Below are 27686 nucleotides of genomic sequence, written 5' to 3' on the forward strand. Positions count from 1 at the left end.
CAATAATAAGAAACTGATAAAATATGAATTTTCCATAATAAGCTCCACAGTTCTTAAAAATTATGAGTTTGGAAGATAATCCAAGATGGCAGAGGATTAGGAGACCTTGGTTTCATCTGGTCCCAGGAACTCAGCTAGATAACTATCAAATCATTCTGAACACCTGCGAACTCAACCAGAGATCTAAGAAAAAAATAGCAGCAATTCTGCAAATAGAGAAGCAACCACTTTCTGCAACATAGGAGGTATGGAGAAGTGAATCCGAGACTATATATGGGAAGATAAACCATGGGGGAAGGGAGCCTCGGTAACCTGGCTACCGGAAAGTGATATAGCAGTGGAGCACAAAATCAGAACTTTTAGAAATCTGCTCCAGTGAGGGACATCACTGCCTGAAAGGTGCTCAGGTGGCCAAGTGGGGGTGGAAACCTAGTTGGGACAGTGTGGTCTCAGGATCCCCAGGGTCACAGGAAGACCAGTGCCTGAGTTTGGCAAGGGAAGCTGGCTTCAATCAGTGAGCCCAGGAGTGGGCTGTCAGCTCTGGGTTGCCATAAACTGTAAACTTTGGCACAGTTGGGGGACTGCTTTCTGAGCAGGGGCCCAGCAAGCAGCAGAACCATGCGAGATCCCCTTCTCCCCTGGGAGGAATGGCGTGAGTGTGTGCCACAGGAGTTTGCAGGGTTTGGAGACTGGAAACGGGGTTGCGTGCCTAAAGTAGAAATGCTCAGTCACAGTCTGGGTGAGCACAGAGTACAGAGAGAGACCAGGGAGACAGGAGTGATTGACTACTTTTCCCTGAGGATGCATTGAGGACTGGGGCCCTGAGCTCTTGGCTCCAGGGCCAGAGACTAGAGGCCACCATTTTTTTATTTTTTAAAGTCTTCAGGGAACAAAAGCCACATAGAGCAAACCGGAGCAGATTACTTAGGCTGGCCGCCTGGCAAGGGCAGTGCAATTCCGCCCTGGGCAAAGACACTTGAGAATCAATGCAACAGGCCCCTCCCCCAGATGATCAGCAAGAACATCCAGCTAAGACCAAGTTTACTAATTACACAAAATTGCATAATAAAATAACTAAAATCTAATTAAGTTGAAATCAAAAAGGCTATTAATGAGATGCAATAAAAAATGGAGGCTCTAACTGCTAGGATAAAGGAGGCAGAAGAGAGAATTAGTGATATAGAAGACAAAATGATGGAGAATAAAGTAGCTGAGAAAAAGAGATAAACAACTACTGGATTACAAGGGGAGAATTTGAGAGATAAGTGATACCATAAAGCAAAGCAATATTAGAATAATTGACATCCCAGAAGAGGAAAGAGAGAGAGGGGCAGAAGGTATATTGGAGCAAATTATAGCAGAGAAATTCCCCAATCTGGGGAAGGAAACAGGCATCAAAGTCCAGGAGGCACAGAGAACCCCCCCTCAAAATCAATAAAAATAGGTCAACACTCCAACATATAATAGTGAAACTTGCAAATCTCAGAGACAAAGAGAAAATCCTGAAAGCAGCTTGGGATGAGAGGTCCATAACCTATAAGGGTAGAAATATTAGACTGGCAGCAGGTCTATCCCCAGAGCCCTGGCAGGCCAGAAAGGACTGGCATGATATACTCAGCGTGCTAAATGAGAAAAATATGCAGCCAAGAATACTTTATCCAACTAGGATGTAATTCAAAATAGAAGTAGAGATAAAAACTTTCTGGGACAAACAGAAACTAAAAGAATTTGTGATCACTGAACCATCCCTGCAAGAAATATTAAAAGGGATCCTTTAAGCAAAGGGAGAGCCCAAAAGTAACATAGACCAGAAAGGAACAGACACAATACTCAGAAAGAGTGACTTTACAGGTAATACAATAGTACCAAATTCATATTTTTCAATAGTGACTCTGAATATAAATGGGCTAAATGCCCCAATCAAAAGACACAGGTATCAGATTGGATAAAAAAAGCAAGATCCATTGATATACTGTCTGTAAGAGATTCATTTTAGACCCAAGGACACCTCCAGATTTTAAGTGAGGGGATGGAAAACTATTTATTATGCTAATGGACATCAAAAGTAAGCTGGGTTGACAATTCTTATATCAAACAAATTAGATTTTAAACCAAGGACTGTAATAAGATTTGAGGAAGGACACTATATCATAATTAAAGGGTGTATCCAATAAGAAGATATAATAACTTTAAATATTTATGCCCCTAACATGGGAGCAGCCAACTGTATAAACCAATTAATAACAAAATTAAAGAAACACATAGATAATCATACAATAATAGTAGGGGAATTTAACACCCTGCTCACTGCAATGGAGATCATCTAAGCAGAAGATTATCAAGGAAACGAGGGCTTTGAGTGACACATTGGACCAGATGGACTTCACATATATGTATTTAGAACATTCCATCCTAAAGCAACAGAATACATATTCTTCTCTAGTGCCCATGGAATGTTCTCCAGAATAGATCACATCCTGGCTCAAAACTTAGGTCTCAACCAGTAGCAAAAGATTGGAATCATTCCCTGCATATTTTCAGACCACAGTGCTTTGAAACTGGAACTCAATCACAAGAGGAAAGTTGGAAAGAACTCAAATACATGGAGGCTAAAGAGCATCCTACTGAAGAATGAATGGGTCAACCAGGAAATTAAAGGATTGAAAAAATTCATGGAAACTAATGAAGATGAAAACACAACTGTTCAAAACCTTTGGGATGCAGCAAAGGCAGTCCTGAGAGGGAAGTATATGGCAACACAAGCCTTTTCTAAGAAACAAGAAAGGCCTCAAATACACAACCTAACCTTACACCTAAAGGAACTGGAGAAAGAATAGCAAATAAAGCCTAAACCCAGCAGAAGAGAATTAATAAAGATTAGAGCAGAAATCAATGAAATAAATAGAAACCAAAAGAATAGTAGAACAGATCAACAAAACTAGGAGCTGGTTCTTTCAAAGAATTAAGATTGATAAACCCTTGACCAGACTTATCAAAAAAAAAAGGAGAAAGGACTGAAATAAATAAAATCATGAATGAAAGAGGAGAAATCACAACCAACACCAAAGAAATATAAACAAGTATAAGAACTTGTTATGAGCAACTATATGCCCACAAATTAGGCAGTCTGGAAGAAATGGATGCATTCCTAGAGATGTATAAACTACCAAAACTGAAACAGGAAGAAATAGAAAACCTGAACAGACCCATAACCAGCAAGGAAATTGAAGCAGCAATCAAAAAATTTCCCAGCAAGCAAGAATCTAGGGCCAGATGGCTTCCCAAGGGAATTCTACCAAACAGTTAAAGAAGAATTAATACCTATTCTTCTGAAGCTATTTCAAAAAATAGAAATGGAAGAAAAACTTCTAAACTCTTTCTCTGAGGCCAAAACAGACAAAGACCCTGCCAAAAAGAATTGCACACCAATATCCCTGATGAACATGGATGCAAAAATTCTCACCAAAATACTAGCCAGTAGGATCCAACAGTATATTAAAAGGATTATTCACCACAACCAAGTGGATTTCCTCCTGGGCTATAAGGGTGATTCAACACCCGCAAATCAATCAATGTGATACACTACATAAATAAAAGAAAGGACAAGAGCCATATGATCCTCTCAATAGAGGCAGAAAAAGCATTTGACAAAATACAGCATGGTTTCTTGATTAAAACTCTTCATAGTGTAGGGATAGAGGGAACCAAAGCTGGTGGCATCACAATGCAAGACTTCAAGCTTTATTACAAAGCTGTAATCATCAAGACAGTATGGTACTGGCACAAAAACAGACACATTGATCAATGGAGCAGAATAGAGAACCCAGAAATGGACCCTCAACTCTATGGTCAGCTAACCTTTGACAAAGCACAAAAGAAAGTCCAGTGGAAAAAAGACAGTCTCTTCAACAAATGGTGTTGGGAAAATTGGACAGCCACATGCAGAAGAATGAAACTGGACCATTTCCTTACACCATACACAAAAATAGACTCAAAATGGATGAAAGACCTCAATGTGAGACAGGAATCCATTAAAATTCTAGAAGAGAACACAGGCAGCAATCTAGGTGACCTTGGCCACAGCACCTTCTTGCCAGACACGTCTCCAAGGCAAGAGAAACAAAGGCAAAAATGAACTATTGGAACTTCATCAAGATAAAAACCTTTTGCACAGCAAAGGAAACAGTCAACAAAACCAAAAGACAATGGACAGAATGGGAGAAGATATTTGCAAATGTCTTATCAGATAAAAGGCTATTATCCAAAATCTATAAAGAACTTATCAAACTCAACACCCAAAGAACAAATAATCCAATCAAGAAATGGGCAGAATACATGGACATTCTGCAAAGAAGACATCCAAGTGGCCAACAGACACATGAAAAAATGCTCAACATCACTCGGCACCAGGGAAATACAAATCAAAAACCATCTCACATGAGATGCCATCTCACACTGGTCAGAATGGCTAAAATCAACCACTGAGGAATCGACAGATATTGGTGAGGATGCAGAGAAAGGGGAACCTTCTTATACTGTTGGTTTGAATGCAAGCTGGTACAGCCACTCTGGAGAACAGTGTGGAGGTTCCTCAAAAAGTTGAAAATAGGGGCTCCTGGGTGGCTCAGTCGGTTAAGTGGCTGCCTTCGGCTCAGGTAACGATCCTGGGGTCTTGGGATCAAGCCCCACATCTGGCTCCCTGCTCAGCAGAGAGCCTGCTTCTCCCTCTCCATCTGCCTGCCCATCTGCCTACTTGTGTTCTCTCTCTCTGTCAAATAAATAAATAAAATCTTTAAAAAAAAAAGTTGAAAATAGAGCTACCCTACGACCCAGCAATTGCACTACTGGGTATTTACCCCAAAGATAAAAATGTAGTGATCCAAAGGGGCACGGGCACCACAATGTTTATAGCAGCAATGTCCACAAGAGCCAAACTGTGGAAAGAGCCCAGGTGTCTATCAACAGATGAATGGATAAAGAAGATGTGGTATATATATATATATATATATATACACACACACACACACACACACACAATGGAATACTACTTAGCCATCAAAAATAAAATCTTGCCATATGCAACAACGTGGATGGAACTATGGAACTAGAGGGTATTATGCTAAGTGAAATGAGTCAATCAGAGAAAGACAATTATCATATTATCTCACTCATATGTGGAATTTAAGAAACAAAACAGAGGATCATAGGGGAAGAGAGGAAAAAATAAAACAAAATGAAATCAGAGAGGAGACAAACCATAAGAGACTGAATCATAGGAAACAAACTGAGGGTTGCTGGAGGGGAGGGGTGGGGAGATGGGGTAACCTGATGATGTACATTAAGGAGGACACACGATGTAATGAGCACTGGGTATTATGTAAGACTGATGAATCACTGACCTCTGCCTCTGAAACTAATAGTACATTATATGTTAATTAATTGAATTTAAGTTAAAAAGCTTTTAAAAGGGGCGCCTGGGTGGCTCAGTTGTTAAGTGTCTGCCTTCGGCTCAGGTCATGATCCCAGGGTCCTGGGATCGAGCCCCGCATCGGGCTCCCTGCTCCACGGGAAGCCTTCTTCTCCCTCTCCCACTCCCCCTGCTTGTGTTCCCTCTCTCGCTGTGTCTCTCTCTGTCAAATAAATAAATAAAATCTTTAAAAAAAAATTTTAAAGAAAAGGGGAGCCTGGTTGGCTCTGTCGTTAAGCATCTGCCTTTGGCTCAGGTCATGGTCCCAGCATCCTGGGATCAAGTCCCACATCGGGCTCCCTGCTTGGCAGGAAGCCTGCTTCTCCCTCTCCCACTCCCCCTGCTTGTGTTCCTGCTCTCGCTATCTCTCTGTTAAATAAGTAAATAAAATCTTCAAAAAAAAGTTTTAAAAAATAATAAAAGTCATGTATGCTGTTAAAAAATTATGAGTTTAAGGACAAGTAATTTCATGGGAAAAGTTGCACAAAGTGAAATTAAAAAATAAAACAAGAAAGTAAAATATGAAAAACTATTAAAATTATCTATAGTAGATATGATGCCAGTAAAAGCATTATTTTTATACAGAGATAATGAGATTAAAGAGTTTAATCCAAAATTATAGCAGTGTAGTAAACAGGTTGGTAGAATTACTTTTATTTACTTTTTATAAAAGTAAACTTTTAGATAGAAATAGAAATATTTTATTTCTATTTTATTTAGATAGAAATAGAAACTTTTATTTACTTTTTATAAAATTTTGGAAGAATTTGTAATTTTTTTAACATGAGAAGCATACTATACACTTTCCAAAAAAAAAGGATGATTCTATCCTCCAGAATAGGCTTAATTCTTGGTTTAAATTTTTTTTAAAAAAGGACAGAAAACAAAGGCTAAGAGAACACCAAAATGTTGTTATATTATACCTTTGTTGTCTACTCAAAATACTTGTTTCATTCTCTGAGATCCCCTCACCACATACACACACACACACACATACACACACACACACACACACATTCTCTCTCTCTCTCTCTCTCTCTCCCTCTCTCTCAGCTCTGAATCTCTCTTTGACTAAGTAGAATCATGTTATGCCCACCACAATAGTCATTTGAGTCAGGGAGGAAAGAAATTTGGGGCTTTTAAAAAATCATTCTGTGGGCTCATGGATAAGTAGTGATGGGATTCAACCATTAGTACATTTAAGGTGGCTCCACTAGGCGGGTCCTTCCCTATTCCTTGGTAGCATTAGTTAAACAGTGAAGTGGCATTGTTTGTGAACCCAGAATTCTTCTAAAAACCTTGTAGGTTTATTCCTAATAGCATTTGTTGCATTAAATGAATTTTATATATTTAAGAAAATTATGCACCATTCCTAATGCAACTTCCTTGAGAAACTTTGTAAGTTGCAAGTGGTTAATATTGTTCAGATCCAATCTTCCACCCTTCTAGAGCCCTGTAGTCCTTCCACTCTGCCCAGTGGCACTCAATGTCCATCATTGATAAACTTGCCTGTTTTGTCAATCACATTTACTCTAACTGAAACCTGATGTCCCTGGGTCTCCTGCTTTCTCTGTATTCCTCTACAGAGGCCTTCATCTTTCGCAGCACAGGATTTAGGAGTGGGGTGGATATCCTCTTTGCTTGTAATTGCAACTAGACCATGTCTCCCCCTCTCAAAGCTACTGCTCCTTCTTTGTTTTTGTTTGGTTGTTTGGTTAAGGGCATGCAATCTGTCTACAGCACCTGCTCCACCTGCACAATGTTTCATCAAAGGCTTTCGCAATTGTCCCTCATACTTTTCTTCCCCCTCTCCTTTCCAGTACAGATTGCATGGCCCATCAGAATACACAGTTGTTTGCACATACTTGCAATTCCCTTGTATCTCTCTTTATTGTGTTCTATTAGCAAGATCCCAACACTCATTGCATCTAGATTTCTACTTACACTGCATATACATCTGAGCAGTGAACAACTTGGCTGACTGATACCATTTAAATTTCTACCCACATATCTCAACTGGGACCTTAGCTGTCTTATATTTTTCTGATGATCTCCTCCTACTCTCTCAGAGAACAGGTTTATATTTTCTCTCTCATTCTCTGACTCATTTTTATAGAGAAATAGTCATTTTATTCCATCTTCTATGTCACTTCCTCCACTTCTTCCTCACCATCCCTACCAAATCTGCCTCTGCACCTGCCTCCCCTCCTGTTATAATGAATGGATTTCTCTTTGCCCCAAGTACAGTAAACATTAATACACTGCTCCAGTCCACTATGCTCATTCACAGAAAGCAGCAGACTCTCATTTTTTACTCCTTTTTTTACTCCCATCAGCATACAGTCATAAAAAACTAACTCTCATATTTAAAAATAAATCCCATCTTGGGGGGCCTGGGTAGCTCAGTCGTTAAGCGTCTGCCTTTGGCTCAAGTCATGATCCCAGAGTCCTGGGATCGAGCCCTGCATCGGGCTCTCTGCTCCGCGGGAAACCTGCTTCTCCCTCTTCCACTCCCCCTGCTTGTGTTCCCTCTCTCGCTGTGTCTCTGTCAAATAAATAAAATCTTTAAAAAAAAAATAAAAATAAATCCCATCTTAAACCCCACAACTTCTTTCAACTATTATCCATTTCCCTGTCTTGATTTATAATAAAAATCCTTGAAAATATTGTCTGTACCTGCTGTCTCTACTCATCTCTCCCCTTCTTTATTTCTCAGTCCCCTCCAGACATGTTTTGGTGTTCCTCATGCTACTGAAACCACTTTTGACAAGGTTAACAAATTAGTTTTTTAAAGGGAAGTCTGCCCAATGGTCTTATGGAATAATCCCTTCTTTTTCTCTTTATTGAAAAGAGAGAGTCAAGGTATTAAAAAATTAATATTTTACTTGACCAATTAAAGGCAAAATAAATATGGGCAGCTGGTGCTGATTCATTTTACACCTTGAGTTTGGTGGTAACAGTCCAGAGAGGACCGTAGTATATGATGTAAAAATCACTAGAACTTAAATTTTCCTATTGACAGTTTGTAGGCAGGAATTTCTAAGTCTCAGTTTTATTTGTAATTTGTATAATCTATTTCCTTATTGCTGGAATTGTTTCATTTTTAATTTTAGTGATATTCCATTTTGCAGTAGTTACATATTGACAAGTAAGATGTTTCATTTTAATTTTATCCAGATTAGGAGATAAACTGAGAGATGTTTCTGGAATCATGAAATTATAAACATATTCAATCTTTAGACATAGCATTATGATTTTTAGTCCTTTTAGTGTTCACTAAATCATGTGAATATAATTTTAATATTTTGATGAGTATTAGTATATAACTTATTATTTCAGTTCTTTTGGTATGGGCATTTTTTTTCCTGTAGCCAGGCTCAGTCCATCAACTGGATTTGGGCAGCTTGACTATTTTCAGTGGATGATGTCATCCAGTATGACCTTTATCCAAACTTTAAATAACTGTCTATTTTAGAAAGGCTTTAGGAATTAGTAGTGCTAAAGAAATATCCTGAAGCAATATGAGTGTGTGTGTGTTTGTGCACACACATTTGTATAAATAACTTGTTTCCACTTGATTTTCTTTTTTTCCTTTTTTTCACTTGATTTTCATGTTTTGTTCTGTATATTTTATATTGATGATTGTCTAACAATTTTTAATCTTAGTGTTAAGATTACTTCATTTGCAATGTAGAAGACATGTATGAGTTTTTATTTAAAATATCAAAGGCTATATTTCAGTACACTTTTATTTCATCATTTGTAGTTTATGTTTTAAAGTTTTTGATTTTTAAATTAAGTCATCTGTAACTGCCAACTTAAGTTTTGACCAAAACAACCTGGGTGTAGAGCTCATGTAATTTTGTTACAGTTTAAGCATGGTATTTGAAAATTATTGGAAAGTCATGTATGAGTTACATTTAATACTATTTTCTCTTGTGTATTATTATGGAAGCTTTATACAGCTTTGACTTATTTTTCAGTTGATTATAATTATTATTATGTTTTTCATTGTTAACATTTGGAGAGTGAAATTTTTTTTCAGGTTGATTCCTTTGTTCTTTTACCACTATGCCCATATATATATTTTTAAGTAATTTTTGTTTAATGATCACAACTTGTACTAAGTCCATTTTGAATTTCCCTATCCCCCCAAATTTCTTACAGCTCTAGTTTCTTTTATTGGCTGTTAGTGTACAAATGTTGATCTAAGTGTTAGATTTGTAGATTATATAATTTCCTATGAACACTGGTTGTAAGTTAGGTAACACAGACTTTTAACAAATTTATGACAGAACAGAAAAATTACCTTTTTGCTGTTTGTTTTTGACAGAATGAACACTTGTTGATATTTTAATTTTACCAAGTTCTTTTATACTTTTTAATCTTTTTTTCTGAGTAGATTCTCTTTGTCTCTTTTATGTATAATGTGTTTCTCTGTACTATATATTATCATATATGACACAAAATCATACTGTAATATAAAACATACTACATGTTAAATATCACAAAATACTTAAAATTTTAGAAACAATTTTCTACCACACAATTATACTTTGCTTAAGCCAGATGAAATGATGTCACTAATGAATAATTCATATACCATAACCTTTTATAGTTTAGGAAAAACATGTATGTAAAAATCCACAAGCAAAATACATATGGGAATCATCTAATAACTAAACTACATAGTCTTGTAAACATTTTTTCTTCCCTAATGACTAAGCATTATTTTTCTAGTATATATACCCAGATGATTTACATTAGACTATTAATGTAATTAGGCAGGAGTATTGTTAAAATGGTGCCTTCAGACACGTTTGTAGCAGTGTAAATTGGTAAAATATTTTTCATAAACAGTTAAGAAAATATATCAAATCCTTAAACTTTGGTTTAGCAATTTTATTTCTGACAAAACATATATGTTTCTTCATGTGGAAAAAGTTAAGCAGTAAGTTGTCCTCCATTTGTGGTTATGGAATATTATAATTATAAAATGTTCTCTCCTGGCCTCAAGAGTAGGCATGGCACATGGGGCACCTGGGTGGCTCAGTCAGTCGAGTACCTGACTCTTGATTTTGATTCAGATCATGATCTCATGGGTCATGAAATCAAGCCCTGTCTCAGGCTCCATACTCAGCAGGGCATCTGCTTAAGATTCTCTCTCTCCCTCTGCCCCTCCCCCTAAAATAAATAAATTAATTTAAAAAAATAAACAGTAGGCATGGGACCAAGTTATGTGAATCATGAAACTTTACTTTCACTCGTTGTGCCATTTGACCCAAGGGATGGACACATGACCCAAGACAAAGGCCAGTAGAATTTTTCATATCAAAATAAGCACAGGAAATTTATTTCTGTTTTGCAAAATGAGTTCTTAATATGGGAGCCTATGGTTCTTGCCACATGGAGATCATGGGAACAGGAATGCTGAGAGGCAAAATCCAAAGATGGCAAGAAGCAGTGAAAGAAGAGAGCAGTCGGGGCAGAAAGATGACAAAATAGAGAAAGAAAAGTCTCATGGTGTTTTGTTTCTGAATCTAGTTTCCCTCTGTTCTTTCTGTAGTGTAGTACATTAACCAATAAATTCTCATATTTATAAAAGCCATAGTTGGGTTCATGTTTTTGCACAACTAGAATACCCTGACTAATGCAAGTTTTATAAGGACTTATATGATAATATTACAACTATTTATAATGCAACATTAAATATGAAAATCATGATACAACATCGTATAGACGCTATTGTAGATGGCCTCGAAGAGATAATTAAAAAGTATATACTTATACGTAAAAAAGAAGGAAACATATCAAAGTATGAAAAATAGCTATCTTTGGATGGTGGGGTTAAAGGGAATAATTTTTTTGAAATTTTTCAATTTTCTGTCTTGTCATATTTTAAAGACTATTTTAAACTTAGTTGAAAAATGAAATCATTAGTAGAAACAATATGAAACTTTTTAAATTACAGTGTTTCTTTTAATAAAGAGATTTCCTAAAGCAATGATACAGAAGAGAATTATCTGGAGGTCACAGATCCCTGGGCTCCATCCCGTCTGCCCTGTCACAAACCCTGGAAATGGGGCCCAAGGAGTCACATTTCTTCCCAGTTTCCAGAATGAGAATGTCTGGAACTAGAACAGAGGTGGTATAAGGTAAAGGCTGGGACTGTCAGGTTGGGCATTTGACAGACCTGGATTTGAACTTTGGTTCTGCCATTAGTAACTGTAACTATATAACAATGAAGAAGTTATTTGTTCCCTCTAAGCCTTGACTTTTTTATCTCTAAAATGAAGCTAATTATTTTGATTATGAGGGTGAATGAATCAATGTTTATATGGCATGTAACACAATAAATAAACACTGTGTAAGCACTCAAAATAATTATTTAAAAACAAAAATAAAATATATAAATAAAAATTTTTAAATGAAATAAAAAATAATAAACCCTATTAACATTATCATCAGCCTCTTAATAGCCTAGCATGATGATAATGCAAGACAATGGAAAAAAAAATAAATTACCTGAAGTCAATTTATATAAAATTTTCAGGTTCATTCTGGGGGAAATTTTTCTGTCATCTACTCTCCAGGGCAGACTTCCAAATGGCATCATTTTCCATCAAAAGTCACTTCCACTTTTTTTTTTAAATTTTAGTAGAAAGGGAATTGAATTTCAAGAATCACTACTGATGTAATAGTCTCAGAAACAAAAACAAACAAAAATCACCTCCACTGTTCTTTGAAAGGAAAAAAAGGGGGGATCACTAATGTTGAATTACTAGGGGCATTTACTTGCATCCCAGGTGCTTGGGTCAGGCTTGACCCCCATGAGAAGCAATAGCAAACCTGAATTCAGAGAAGTACAAGGAAATTTCTAGACGAAGCCAGGTAGTTCAACACACAATCTGAGTTCCAGCTAGCCCTTTAACTGGCAGGAAAATTAAAATAACAGGCAAACAAACCTTTGTAAAGTCATCATAGGGAAATCTAAACTAGGTTTTTGTATCCTGGAGCTTTTACAGGTGACAAATCAAAATGCATTAATATCTGGTATGAAAAAATTAGAAGATTCATATTATAATTATTTAAATATAGGATGCTTGAATATATTTCTTTTTTTAAAAGATTTTATTTTTTGTGAAAAAAAGAGCATGAATGGGCTGGGAGGCAGAGGGAGAGGGAGAAGCAGATTTGCTGAGCAGGGAGCCTGATGCAGGGCTGAATCCCAGGACCCTGAGATCATGATCTGAGCCGAAGGCAGATGCTTAACTGACTGAGCCACCCAGGAACCCCTATATTTCTTCTTTTTTTAAGAAAAAAAACATTATTTATTTGCTGTTTATCTCCTATTTTATGATTCTTTCCTCAGGAAGAAATAACACAGTTTTCAAAATTATTTTAAATGTATTTTTAAGCAGAGAAATGAGTTGTGTGATAATATATTTCTGGCTGTTATTTCAAAGATGGATTTGGGGGGGATGAAATTAGAGACAGAGATATTAATTTGGAGGCTATTACCGTATTTTTGATAGACTAGTCTTTGTATGGGTGTGTTTGTAAATTTTTCTTTACTGAAATTATATTTTATGCAAGCCAAGTAAAATACGTGGAGAGCAGAAGGCATCATGTAATTAAATGATTTATTTGTTTATGTTAATTAGCCATTCTTAGTTCATAGGAGCAGGAATAAGGGATATGTGTCAGTTTTGTTGGTTTGTTGGTTTGTTTTTTCCTACTGCTCTGCTACCAGTAGCTAAAGCAGTGCCTGGCTTAGAGTTGGCACTCAGTAGGTGTATTGGGCATTTGACGTAGGACATCAATAAGATAATATATACAGTGACAGAGTGAGGACACCTCTGTTCTTTTTTATCTGAAACAACTCCAAAAACAAAAGAGACTAACAAAAAACAAACAGTTACCTAAACACTTCAAATCACAAAAATCATAAATGATTAGAAAGAAGTGCCATGGGAAGAAAGGATCTGATGGGATGCCAGAAGGCGCTGAAGAAAATCACTCTTTTTTAAAAACAATATTTTATTTTTTTTATTTGAAAGAGAGAGAGAATGAGTGAGGGGGAGGGGCAGAAGAAGAGGGAGAAGCAGACTCCCTGCTGAGCAGGGAGCCTGACCATGGGGCTCAATCCCAGGACCTTGGGATCATGACCTGAGCAAAAGGCAGAAGCTTAACCAACTGAGCCACCCAGGCGCCCCGTGAGGAAAATCACTCTTGCAGCAGAATGCAGCAAAGGTTAGGAAGATATCAACTTCCTAAATCTTGTGCAGACCAAGGGGCCAGAACAGCAGTGCTTTTAACAAAAGCTCAAAATGCACAGCTTGCTACAAAGACTCATCTAATAAAAAGTAAACAATATTGTTGGGGTGCCTGGGTGGCTCAGATGGTTAAGCGTCTGCCTTCGGCTCAGGTCATGATTCTGGGGTCCTGGGACTGAGCCCCACATTGGGCTCCTGGCTCAGTGAGGAGCCTCCTTCTCCCGCTCCCTCTGACTTTCCTGCTGCTCATGCCCTCTCTCTCTCTCTCTGTATCTCTGTGTCTCAAATGAATAAATAAAATATTTAAAAAAATAAAAAATAAAAGTAAACAATATTGCAAAAGGAACCAGCATGTTCATGTAAAGATTTAGAGACAGGGAGTGTTGTTGGGGGAAGAGGGTGGAAAAAAGGAAGAATGGATCCAGAAAAGCAAAAGGCAGAGAACATACTTCAGAAAAATGTTGCTATGGGGTGGATGAATATTGCAAGCAAACTTATTGCCATGGACTCAAATAATTTAAAGAAACAATCCTAAATTTAAAAAAAATTGATGCAGAAATACGATTTCTAGTAAGAAATTATAATTATGTTCAACAGAAACAGGTGAAACTAAGTTGGCAGAGCTTAAGAAATAAGTGAAGAATAAAATTATCACATAAATTAAGACACTACCTGAAAGCAAAACAAATTCAAGCAAACAAAACCTCAGGGATTTTTTTTTAAAGATTTGTTTATTTATTTATTTATTTATTTATTTATTTATTTATTTATTTGAGAAAGAGAGCGAGCACACAAGTGGGGAGGGGGCAGAGGCAGAGGGAGAAGCAGGCTCCCTGCTGAGCAAGGAGCCCGATGCAGGACTCGATCCCAGGACCCTGGGATCAGGAGCTGAGTAAAGGCAGATGCTTAACTGACCGAGCCACCCAGGCGTCCCTCAGGGATTGTTTAAAACATAATAAAAATATAGAAGAGAAGACATTGAAGAAAGTAAACACACAGACTAGAAACTGATAATGGATTTAATAGGGTTACTGAAAACAAATAAAGGAGTATCAATGTACATTTAGCATCCTTGAATAAAATAATCTCCCACCAAGGTGGAAACTGAAAACATATTCTAAAACATCATTTAAGAATACATCCTAGGAATAAAGAGAGATTTGAAAGCACATCACAACTAAAGAAAAATCAGTAAGATATGTGTAAAATTGAAACACAACCTAGTCAAGTTATGAGTTTTAAAGATAAGTATATAATTCTTTAAGCATTCCAGCCAAAGATCAGATAACTTAAAGGGGAAATACCAGGCTGTCTTTAAAGTACCCAACAATATACATCACTAAAAAACAGTGGTAGGATAAATGCACAGTCATCCAGGAAATAAAGTGTCAGCAAAATGTTATATCTAGACAGATTGTTGAAGTAGAAAGGCAAGAGCAAGGGGCACCTGGGTGGCTCAGTCAGTTGTGTCTGATTCTTGATCTTGGCTCAGGTTTTGATCTCAGGGTCCTGAGTTCAAGCCTTGTGTTGGGCACCATGGTGAGTGTGGAGCTTACTTTAAAAAACAACAACAATAACAAAAATAAGAGTAGGTATTTTTGATTATGCAAATACCATGAGAATTTATTTCTTATAAATCCACTATGGCAAAAAACAACAACAAACCAAATAAAGAACAATAACAACAACAACAAAAACAAACAGAGGTGAGCATAAAATGCAATTGGAATGAGATCTTGCCATTTGCAACAACGTGGATGGAACAGGAGGGTATTATGCCGAGTGAAATAAGTCAGTCAGAGAAAGACATTATCATATGACCTCACTGATATGAGGAATTCTAAACTCAGGAAACAAACTGAGAGTTGCTGGAGTGGTTGGGGGGTAGGAGGGACGGGGTGGCTGGGTGATAGACACTGGGGAGGGTATGTGCTATGGTGAGCACTGTGAATTGTGCAAGACTGTTGAATCACAGATCTGTACCTCTGAAACAAATAATGCAATATATGTTAAGAAAAAAAAAAAGAAGAAGAAGATAGCAGGAGGGGAAGAATAAAGGGGAGTAAATCGGAGGGGGAGACGAACCATGAGAGACGATGGACTCTGAAAAACAAACTGAGGGTTCTAGAGGGGAGGGAGATGAGGGGATGGGTTAGCCTGGTGATGGGTATTGAGGAGGGCACGTTCTGCGTGGAGCACTGGGTGTTATGCACAGACAATGAATCATGGAACACTATCTCAAAAACTAATGATGTAATGTATGGTGATTAACATAACAATAAAAATTTAAAGTAAAAAAATGCAATTAACTTTAAAACTGAGGAACAACTCTTGGAATCACAGTTTCAATACATAATGTGAATAGAATGACAACAAGGAAACAATGTAACTGGTAAAAGTTGGGAGGGGAATTAGTTGTATATCAATTATTTTATCTTTTATAATTAGAAGTTTAAAAATATCATTTGGCAGGTTCTCTTACATCAACCACCTAAGAGTCTTGCTCTAAGAAGCATCTCCACCATCTGCTTGGCAGCCATAAAGCAGCACCCACGTGTGCATGCATATCCATATGTGTTGGCCAGGCTGGTGTTCAGATTGGCAATGTCTGTCTGCTGGGAGCCCAATTGCCTGGAACACGGCATCCAGCCCGATGGTCAGATGCCAAGTGACAAGACTGCTGGTGGAGAGGACTCTTTTTAACACCTTCTTTGATGAAATCAGTGCTGGCAAGCATGTGCCCAGCGCAGTGTTTGTAGACCTGAAACCCACAGTCATTGATGAAGTTTGCACTGGCACCTACTGCCAGGTCTTCCACCCTGAGCAGCTCATCACAGGCAAGGAAAATGTTGCCAGTAAATATGCCCAGGGGCACTACAGCATTGGCAAGATCATTAACCTTGTCTTGGACAGGATTCAGAAACTGGCTGACCAGTGCAGTTCTTCAGGATTTCTTGACTTTCCACAGCTTTGGAGGGGCAACTAGTTTCAGGTTCACCTCCCTGCAAATGGAATGTCTCTGTCAATTATGGCAAGAAGTCCAAACTGGAGTTCTCCCTTTACCCAGGCCCCCAGGTGTCTGCAGTGGTAGTTGAACCCTACAAATCCACCCTCACTACCCACACCACCCTGGAGCACTCTGATTGTGCCTCCATGGTAGACATTCAGGCCATCTATGACATCTATGGTAAAAACCTCGATACTGAACACGCAGCCTACACTAACCTAAATAGGTTGATAGGTCAAATTATGTCCTCCATCCCTGCTTCCCTCAGATTTGATGGAGTTCTGAACGTTGATCTGACAATTCCAGACCAACCTGGTCCCCTGTCCCTGCATCCACTTCCCTTTGGCCATATATGCTTCTGTCATTTTTTGTTGAGAAAGCTTACCATGAACAGCTTTCTGTAGCAGAGATCACCCTTGCATAATTTCAGGTAGTCAACCAGATGGGGAAATGTGACCCTTGCCGTGGTAACTACATGGCTTGCTGCCTGTTGTATCATGGCGACATGGTTCCCAAAGATGTTGACGCTACCATTGCCACCATCACGACCATGTGTACCATCCAGTTTGTGGACTTATGACTTATGGCAAGTCATAAGTCATAAGGTATGACTTATGGTAATTAATGGCATTAATTACCAGCCTCCCACCATGGTACCTGGTGGAGATCTTGCCACAGTACAGGGAGCTATGTGCATGCTGACCAACACACCAAAGGTGTTGCTGAGGCCTGGGCTCTCCTGGACCACAAGTTTGACCTGATGTATGCCAAGTGTGCCTTTGTTCACTGGTATGTGGGTGAGAGTATGAAGGAAGGAGAGTTTTCTGAAGTATGTGAGGCTGCCCTTGAGAAGGATTATAAGGAGGTTGGTGTGGATTCTGTTGAAAGAGAGCATGAAGAAGAAGGAGAGGAATACTAGAGTTAAAAATGTCATAACAGGGGCACCTGGGTGGCTCAGTTGATTAAGCTTCTGCCTTCTGCTTTGGTCATGGTCCCGAGGTCTCGGAATTAAGCCCCACGTCGGGGCCCTGCTTGGCGGGGAGCCTGCTTCTCCCTCTGCCCCTCACCCTGCTCATGCTCTTGTTCTCCCACTCTCTCTCTCAAATAAATAAATAAAATCTTTTTAAAAATGTCATAACGCTGTTTTTACAGGGAAGTTTTTCCATTGTAAACATTGGAAAGTTGTGCTCTGATCATTTAATTTGTGTGTACCAGTGTATACTCTCATATGCAATCACTGACCTATCCTTTAAAACACACTTTCTAACAGACCCAAGCTGTCCATTTGTCTCATGGGTTTGAATTAAAAAAATCACGTATAGCTGATAATTAGAATAGTTGGTGTTCGAGTATAGTTTAAGATGACGAGTAAGCATTAAAACAACTAATGCCAATAGCAATACCTACTAAACTGGTGTTGGAGAAAAGGAATTGGAGATATCAATCCATCATTGTTCCTAGTGTCTACAAAATAGAAGACAAAGTGTACAAAATAATGTTTTAGGTGTAAAATAAAACATAAAAATGACCCAAAACAGAAAAGAAAGTTTCCGAAGCATAGTAGGCTACCCAAGTCACGCACAACAAAGCAAAGAAATATACAGAACACAGAAAAAATAAAGCAATAAAAGAGAAACTATAACATAAAATTTGATGCTGGAATGAATATAAATAATATATTTTAATATAAATGGGATACACTTATTGAAAGAAGAGTCTCAGACTGTATTACAAAGCACAAGCAAAGTGGTACTGTATGTGTGTGATAAATCCAAAGCAGAAAGATTAAAAATAGAAGGACTGTAACATCATACTGAACCCACACATATAAAAAACAAGATTTATGCTCTTAATGTAGACAAACATAAATCAGGGCAAAAAGCACTGGATGTGATTAAGAAGATATTATAGGTTGAATCATGTCCCCCAGGAAGACATGTAAGTCCTAACCCTGCTACCTGTGAATGTGACCTTCCTCATTTGAAATAAGGTCTTTTAGGTGTAATCAAGTTAGGGTGAGGGCCTAATGGGTTAGGGTGAACTCTAATCCAATGATTGGTGTTCCTGTAAAAGAGAAATTTGGACAGAGACACACAGAGGGAAGACAGATATATGAAGATGCATGACAGAGATTGGAGTTATGCTGCCACAAACTAAGAGACACAAAAAATTGCCAGCAACCACCAGAAGTTAGAAAGAGGCAAGGAAGTACCCTCTCCTAGAGTCGAAAGTGTGGCTTGTTGACACCTTGATTTTGGACTTCTAAACTCCCAAACTGAAAGGCAATACACTTATTTTGTTCTAAATGACCACATTTGTGGTACTTTGTTATGACAGCCCTAACAATACACAAGGGAAACAAAATCCCAATTAATACAATTTCATAAACAAAAAAGTACAGTAAATCAATGGAAAATCAGACAAAACACATTGGTCATAGGAGAGTCATATACTCGTCTCAGGTTATGAAAGATCAAGTATACAAAAGGTAAATTCACAGAAGACTAAATGGCAAATTGAAGTAGATAGAGTGGGTGTAACTTAAATATATCAATATCTATACCCTGAAAGAGAATGCACATAATTTCCCTGTGCCAATTAAATATTTACTAAAAGAATAACAAAATAGAGATTATTACAGACAACTATATCTGACCCCAATGCAACAAAACCAGAAATTAAGATCAAAATTGTAAATCATGCCTGATGACCTGGTAAAATAAATAAGAGAAAGCGAGGGGAAGAGAGAAGAAAAGAAAAAGAATAAAAAGAATAGCTGGCAAAGATATGACAGATGGAAATGAATGAAGGGAAAGATCAGGTGAGCATGTTACTTGAATGTTGGTTTAGCAAAGAAATTAAAGTAAAAAATTTGGGTATATAAAAAATGATAAAGAAAATAATACATATTGGGACATATGGCATGCAACTAAATGAGTGCTCATAGAAAAATATATGATCTTAGGGCCCCTGGGTGGCCCAGTCAGTTAAGCGTCTGCCTTCGGCTCTGGTCATGATCCTGGAGTCCGGGGATCGAGTCCCGCATCGGGCTCCCTGCTTAGCAGGGAGTCTGCTTCTCCCTCTGACCCTCTCCCCTCTCATGCTCTCTCTATATCTCATTCTCTCTCTCAAATAAATAAATAAAATCTTAAAAAAAAAAATACGATCTTACACATTTACATTGTAAATAGGTGGAAGGAAAAATCAATGCTTTGAACATGCAATTCAAAATATAGAATTGATATATGCAAGTATGTCTTCCCTCAAAGTCTATATTTGGCCAAATTGGAAAATATTGTAACTTTCCATTGAACTTACAATGAAAACAAGGATAGTGCCTGTTAGAAATATAAATGTGTCATTAAAAATTGGAAAGAAGAGGACAGTGTTATCATTATTTGCAAGAAATACAGTAGGCCCGAAAAGCATAAGGAAATCAGCTGGGAACTTACACCAAATGAGAGAATACAGTAAAATGACAGAACAAAATTAATATTAAAAAATCAATAGCTTTGCCCTATGCAAACAGCTGTATTTTAAAGTGGCAGAAGAGATTTCCATTTCTGTTAGAAAGATAAAATTCCTATGGATAAACTAAAAAAAATATTGAAAGCATATTTATTGAAGAAACTATAAATGTTATTGATACCTAAAAGGAAACTTGAACAGTGGGAAAGGCATACTGATCCCAGTTAAGTAGACTATGCAATGGAGATTTCAATTTGCCCTAAATTAGTCTATACATTTAATGCAATTCCAATAAAAATACCACCAGGATATTTTTCTCTCTGGGATTAGAGAATCAGATTCTAAAGATCACAAGGGGAAAAAAGTCATGAGGTAATAGAAAAGTTCTAAAAACAATGACTAGAAAGATATGAGAATCAACTCTCCAAATCACACTACAGATATTATCCAACTGAAGTAATGTCAGATGCATTATTGGAACAGAACAGAGTCCATATATAGAACCAAACAAATAGGGGATTTTTTTATACATAAAAAACGGAGTGATATCACGGAAGAAAGGATAGATCACTTGATAAATTCCATGGAGAAAATTGGGTGAAATACAAAAAAGATATAAATGAAAACATACTTGATGAAAACATGGAAGCATTATTGTTTTGGAGTGAGGCAGACTTTTCTTAGCATGGCTTAAGTTGTAGAAACCATACCAAAAAATTAATACACTCCACTATATAAACATTTTGCCTGGAAAAACACAAGGAAACCCTATTAGCGATGTTAAAATATGAGTACAAACTAGGAAAAGGTATTTCCAACAAATAACATAAATATAACTAATTCTCATTTTTACTACATAAAGATCTTTTTATGTATCAGAAAATAAACCAGTGGGGGGAAATAGGCATAGGATAAAAAAAGTTTACAGAAAAATAAAATAATGCTTTTAAATACCTGAAAAAATGCTGTCTACTTACAGGAATGTATATAAAACTACATTGAGACACCATTTTCCATTCATCACTGAAGGGCATAGAAAAAGAAACATTCTTTTTCATTGTTACAACAGTTTGAATTATAAAACTTCTGCAAGAGGTCAGTTTGATAATAAATTCAATAATAGGTATCAAAATGTAAAATACAGCTATGTTTTAACAAATTCCAATTAATTTTTCTTCATGAACTCTAAAATTTAATAGGTAATGCAGAAAGGCATATGTATGAGAACAGTCATTCAAACATTTGTCGCAATAGTCAGAACTACTTTTTTAAAGATTTTATTTATTTATTTATTTGAGAAAGAAAGAATGAGAGAGAGTGAGAGCATGAGAAGGGGGAGGGTCAGAGGGAGAAGCCGACTCCCCGCCGAGCAGGGAGCCCGATGTGGGACTCGATCCCAGGACTCCAGGATCATGACCTGAGCCGAAGGCAGACGCTTAACTGACTAAACCACCCGGCACCCCAGTTAGAACTATTTTAAATGTTGAATAATAAGACTGAATTCAGTCTTATGATACAGCTTGATTATATCACAAGTTGGGTGCTGGTGTAGGCTTAGATTGTGTCTGGAAGAATTCTCACAAAAATGGTAATAGTGCTTGTATATATGAGAAAGGAAACAGGAGAACAAGAGGGGAAGAATCTTACTTTTCTTGTATGCCCATTTGTAACTTTTGATGTGCATGTGTTAGCCATTCAAAAAAGAACTAGAGGGGCACCTGGGTGGCCTAGTACGTTAAGCAGTTAGGTGGTTAGGTGTCTGCCTTTGGCTTCGGTCATGATCCCAGAGTTCTGGGATTAGGTCCTGGGATACAGCCCCGTGTGGGGCTTCCTGCTCAGTAGAGAGTCTGCTTGTCCATCTCCCTACCCCCACCCTGCTTGTGCTCTCTCTCTCTCTCTCCCTCTCTCTCTCGCTCCCTCTCTCTCTCAAATAAATAAATAAATAAATAAATAAATAAATAAATAAATAAAATCTAAAAAAAAGACAAAAACAAAAAAAAGTAGAAAAATATAATGGGGGTGAAAGTGTTGTAAGAGGCATTTCATAAGTATTAGTTATACTACCTTACACTTGGTGTGAAGTTTTCCTTTAAAACTTGACTATTACATTATTTTGTGTATTGGAATAGTTCCATTTAATTTTTGGAGGCTAATATATACATATTGGATTGTTCAACTACACACAAGCTTCCAGAATATTTAGACTAAATCAGAAGTCATCAGTTTTTTCCACCATTGATCCGGTGGCCTGTTTATGCTTAGTAAGATAGGAAAAAAATTAAAGATGATTTCCCCCCCAAACTAGAGTTAGCAAATCACCATTTCTACAGGCTTACCTATTTATATTTGACCAAGAACTGTTGAATTCTGCCCATTTGCATAGGCCAGTTAATAAATCCTCCAAATACTTAATTTGTGTGCAAGATATAGCTAACCCAGAGGCTCTCATCTGTCTTGATTTAATTTGATACTCTATTTCTTTATTTTAGAACAGTCTGAATATTTACTACAAAGATTTTAGTTTCCACTAAAATTCCATCATGGACCTTTTTATTCACTTCACAAATATTTACTTAAGCTCTGGGTGTATGCAGTACAGGGGATATTTGTATAGGAGATAGTGGAACAGAGAATTACATGTAAATATCATATTCTGAAGTGCCTTATAAGCCTCTGATATTTTGCTGTAATGTGAAATATTTATTTACATTTACATTCAACTTACATTTTTTGGATGGCAGACACTGGAATATAAAAATAAATGAGCCATGGTCACTGATAATCTACAAGTGTAGAGAGATACATGAATGATTAATTATAATACAATGTGGCAAATGAAGTACAGAAAGATATACATGAGCCAAGAGGAAGAACATAGACTCTAAGGTGGAGAGTGGAAAGGGGAAATCTTGCTGGAGTTGGTGACTCTGAGTCTGAAGAGAAGGGTTGCACTTAACGAGGGAAAATAAGAGAGAATATTGCCTGGTGGTGAAGCAGTAGTTTTGAATCCCAGAATCTAAAACATACTACATGGTGGCAAGTTATTTAACCTCTATAAAGTGGTGATTGTAATAGTCCATGACTGTCAGGGTTGATTGGTGATTAAATGAAATGATTAGAATAGTACCTAGAGTGTAGTAAGTATAGTATAGTAAAAATATAAGCTACTATTTTTTTTTATTATTATTAGTTGGGGTAGAGGAGGAGGAAGAAAAACAGAGCCTCTCAGACAAGCAAATATTCTGAGGCAGGAAAAGAAAAAGAGCTCTCTTACAGGGTGAAGTTCAAGGGAATAATGCCAAGTGATGATGCTGGGGGTTAGGCAGGGACCAGATCACTGTGGCCTTGAATATCATCCTTAGGCACTTGGAAACCATGCTGATATGGGGATATTCTGTGCAGAGATATATTGTGGAGATGTGATCCCTGGGTCCTGTAGATTCCAGCTTGAAACCAGGTTATCAGCAAAGAAGAGATCATCTGTGGTAGGGAAATGATAAGTGAGGAAGGGAAACATTATTCACAAACCCTTTACCCTTTTTTTGAAATGCAGAACCTCTCTTTTTAAACAGTTAAGCCTTTCAATTTGCTAAAATGTCAGCTCAATTGAACATTATGTAGAATAAGGAAGTCTAAGAGTCTCCCCTGACAAATTATGCCTTCTCTCTGTCAATGTAAATGCTCCCTTAAATCACCCTTAAATTTCTCTTCTATTCCTGAGGAACTGGTTGGAAACTGAAGCAGGCTATAATAATTTAATCTCTACATAAATTCATAAAATGGAAGTGACAGGACAAAGTTTCACCCTACTATGTTCTGAATGTTCACATCTCATTTCTGGATGCCATTGAATCTTTATCCATTAAAAGAACATCAGATTCTGAAAAATCTAGTAACTTTCTTCTTATTTGATTTGATGTGGCATTCTGAAGAGATTCAGGACATTTTCCATCTCTGCTTTTACACATTTGAATTCCGTGTAGATGATTTCAAGGTCTTAGTTGCTGAATCTGCATTGTTGAGATGAAATCATGAGCCTTTTGATTTAATGTAAGAGCTTCATTATTCTCAGCTGTGTCATTTGGTGCCTGTATTTCTGCTGCCTGAAAATGCCATTAGGATTCATCTAAATAAACAAAACTCTCCTAAAATTTACTTTCTGTCTGAGAACAATACAAAAAGTAGCAAGAAGGGTACAAAGAAGCTTAAAGAGGATGCACAATGTAAGTGGGGGAATTGAATAAGAATAAAATATGTCCATATTTTTTGTCTGAAAACTTTGTCTCATGCCAACATTTCGAAAATTTCTGATAAATTCAGAGAACAAACCCCCATTTCCTTCCCATAGAAAAGTTAGGATTAAAGATGTTAGGATATTTTCTCTTTTAGTTTGTGTTTATTTTGTATTTCACAAAGTTGAAATGGATGCTTATTCCTATAACATTCATATTTATATTTATTATGTACTTTCTACAGATGGATCTTTAGTATGTCAGAGAAGGTAGAAAAAGAATCATGTACAACCTTACCTGTGAAATCAGGCTTTGAAATAAAAAACAATTACCTTTTCCAAAGCAAGACCTTACTATCAAAGTGCTTCAATTAAAAAAAAAAAAAAGAAAAGAAAAAGAAATGAGAGGTAGAGCCTAGGCAGTCACTTAAGACTCTTGTTTCCCAAAGAGGGTATAAATAGCACAATGATAGGGTAATATAATTTTGGGCATAAAACTACAATGGAATTAAATTACATGGAAACCAATAATAAGGAAAATGTTACTTACTCTTTTGTTGCTTCTGATTACTTCAGGGCAGTGTTGTGTTGAACCTGCCTTGTAGATGTCATGAGAGCTGATGCTTTGCCTCTTCTCTCATCCATGTTCAATAATGTCACCTTGAGACCTTAAAATTGTCCATGGTAGGAGTATTTACATCACAGAAATGCTAAGACACTACAGATCATCCTCTTCCCTCCAGTGGTTGTTAAACATTGACCAGTACATCTCTCGTGACAAGAGATGACTGATCTTTAAAGACTGGGACCTGAGGCTCGGAGCTCTCTGTGCCCACACAGACCCTCTGAATACCATTTTCCTTTCATTGCCTTCCATTTTAGAGTTATCTTTAATTTATACCAGAATGATGCTGGTTTTACCTTTAAAGTAATGAGGTGTATGAAAATTCAAAGTGTCTTTCTTTAAATATATTTATTTAAATCAATCCAATAAGAAGGATGAGCCCATCCTTTTATGGTAATGGTTTTTAAAAATGGTAATATGGATGGTATGTAATGAAAACCAAATCAAGAAAGTGGTACCGGTAAATCTAAATTTGGAGGCACACTGCTTTGGACAGTTTTCCATTATTTATTAATATACAGTCAATGGGTCTTTGTTCCCGATCACAACTTCTACCCTGATAAACTAGTCTGGAAGAGTAGGGCCAGGGAATCAAAGAAATATGCTTGCTTGCTCTCTCTCTTTATCTTTCATTTTCTCTTTTTCTTCCTCCAATGCTTTCTGTGAAAGCTAAAACCTAAAATGAGGATTTCTCTTTGGCTGAGCCTGGCCCTCTCTTGAATAGTCCTGTTTTAATGTTAGCAGTGATTCTGTAGTTTTCTACCTTAAAGATAAAACTCTTTCCTCCTGGTTCTTTTGTTAGGCCTTGGATGTGTTCCCAGGGTTTATGTTGTGAATATTGGGGGAAGGATTGATGGTTTAAGGGGGAGACAAGTAGAAAACTTTGTTGTATCAGAGGCTTTATTTGTGGTTTGTTTTCCTGTGTGTTTGAGAGGAAAGGGGAACAGAGAGAATGGGGGCTGGAAGAGACTGTGGCAAGTATATTATCACTGTAATGTTGATTTTGCCTCCTTTTGACCATTTTATTGATATCTAAGATATATAAACAAGACCAACTCCTTCCCATAACTCAAACCAACAGCTGATTTATACAGCGCTAGTCTCTTGTTGACATGAGCATCAGTAGTTGGAAAGAAACGTGCTCTTTAATCCCTTTTCTGACTGTCATTCTCTTCAAAGACAGTATTTCTGGGAAGATACAAAGGTGAAAATGTAAGAAGATGTGGAAAATAGTTTTAAAATTTGTCAGTGTTCAATATTTAGAAGTCAGGAATTAGTTATTTTTCTCCTTGCTGAGGAATTTTTTTCTTCAGTGTTCAGTCTTCTAGACAAGCCCAGGATGGAGACAAAATATTTTAGTAGATTTGAAATAGAGGATAAGATTAAACCATTGTTTGAATGATTTTTCAAAAGCAATAAGGTTTGCTCAAACATTCCATCTTGATTTCCATTTGCTCTTTATATAAAAATAAATCTAGGTAGATAGAAGCTGAGTCACCACTCAGGCATAAGACATTTTACATTGTCTTTCAAATACGAATGCAATTATAGTGACAATTACACACATAGAAAAATGCCCGTGTTGCCTTTTGTTCTCATGTAGTAGACAGCTGCTGTGTGTGTACATGTGAATGTGTGTATATATGCCTGTGTGTGTATAGTACAGCATTATAGCATCCTTTTGCTTTTCCGTTATGCCACCTTTTAGGATCATCTGTCTTTAAACAGAACAATTTCTATTTCAAAATACATATTTTGTTGAGGGTAGCTCTCTGGACTGGAGAGCCTTTGGAGGGGGAGGGATGGGGTCTCTGGAGAGACCTGGGCAGGAGGCTGCTGTGGTAAACCCATCCATTGCATTCACTTACCAGCAAAATAAGATGCCAGACTGTGAGAGAAATACCCGGGCATGTAGGAAAAGGAGGTTACAGGTGGCAGGAGGCAGGCCCAGGCCCGTGGGTGCAAGACTGTTATTTGGGCATGAGGATAACCATGGGTGAAAGAGACCGGGATTGCTGGAAGACTTCTGCCCCTTATGAGGCAGCCCCTTCATATACTAACACGGCTAGCACATGCATAGATAAAAAACATAATTGAAAGCCCCAGAGCTCTGTCAATAGCATAGCTTCAGGGACTCACAGCTGTATGAATAAATGAATGAATGCATGAATGCATGAATGAATGAATGGATGAATGAAAAATATATATACAATCAAAGTATTTTATAAGTGAATGTGGAGAAGTTCTGAGTGGGCATAATTTTCAGACACCCAATATTTTTTCTTAAAGCATTATCCAAAAATTCATATGCTTGGATGAAAATGTTATTTAGGAAAGGGGGAATGGAGACTGAGCAAGAAGGAAGAAAAGAAGAGGAATTAACTCTGTTTCTAGGATCATAAAATATTACATCTAACCTCATGCATAATTACATATTGCTGAAATTATATGAAGTCATAGGTTCCACTTTTTATGGAACAGGACACTAGAACCCAGAGCAGGACTTGCCTAAAGCCACAGAGTTCTTTATAGGCTTTAGACTGGAATCCAGTTTCCCCATATCCTTTTGCTGTGGACATTTTGCTATTCTTATGTATATAAAAAAAATGTGA

The 27686-nt window shown here is 37.2% G+C and overlaps 1 pseudogene; it reads left to right on the plus strand.

Moving 5' to 3' along the window:
* The first annotated feature begins 16310 nt into the window (after nucleotides 1-16310).
* On the plus strand, nucleotides 16311-17669 carry LOC112833761 (tubulin alpha-1A chain-like; annotated as a pseudogene).
* The last annotated feature ends 10017 nt before the right edge of the window (nucleotides 17670-27686 follow it).

Source organism: Callorhinus ursinus, unplaced genomic scaffold, assembly GCF_003265705.2.
Source record: "Callorhinus ursinus isolate GAN/ISIS: 27379988/994484 unplaced genomic scaffold, GSC_fseal_2.0 scaffold15, whole genome shotgun sequence".
NCBI classification, from domain to species: Eukaryota; Metazoa; Chordata; class Mammalia; order Carnivora; family Otariidae; genus Callorhinus; species Callorhinus ursinus.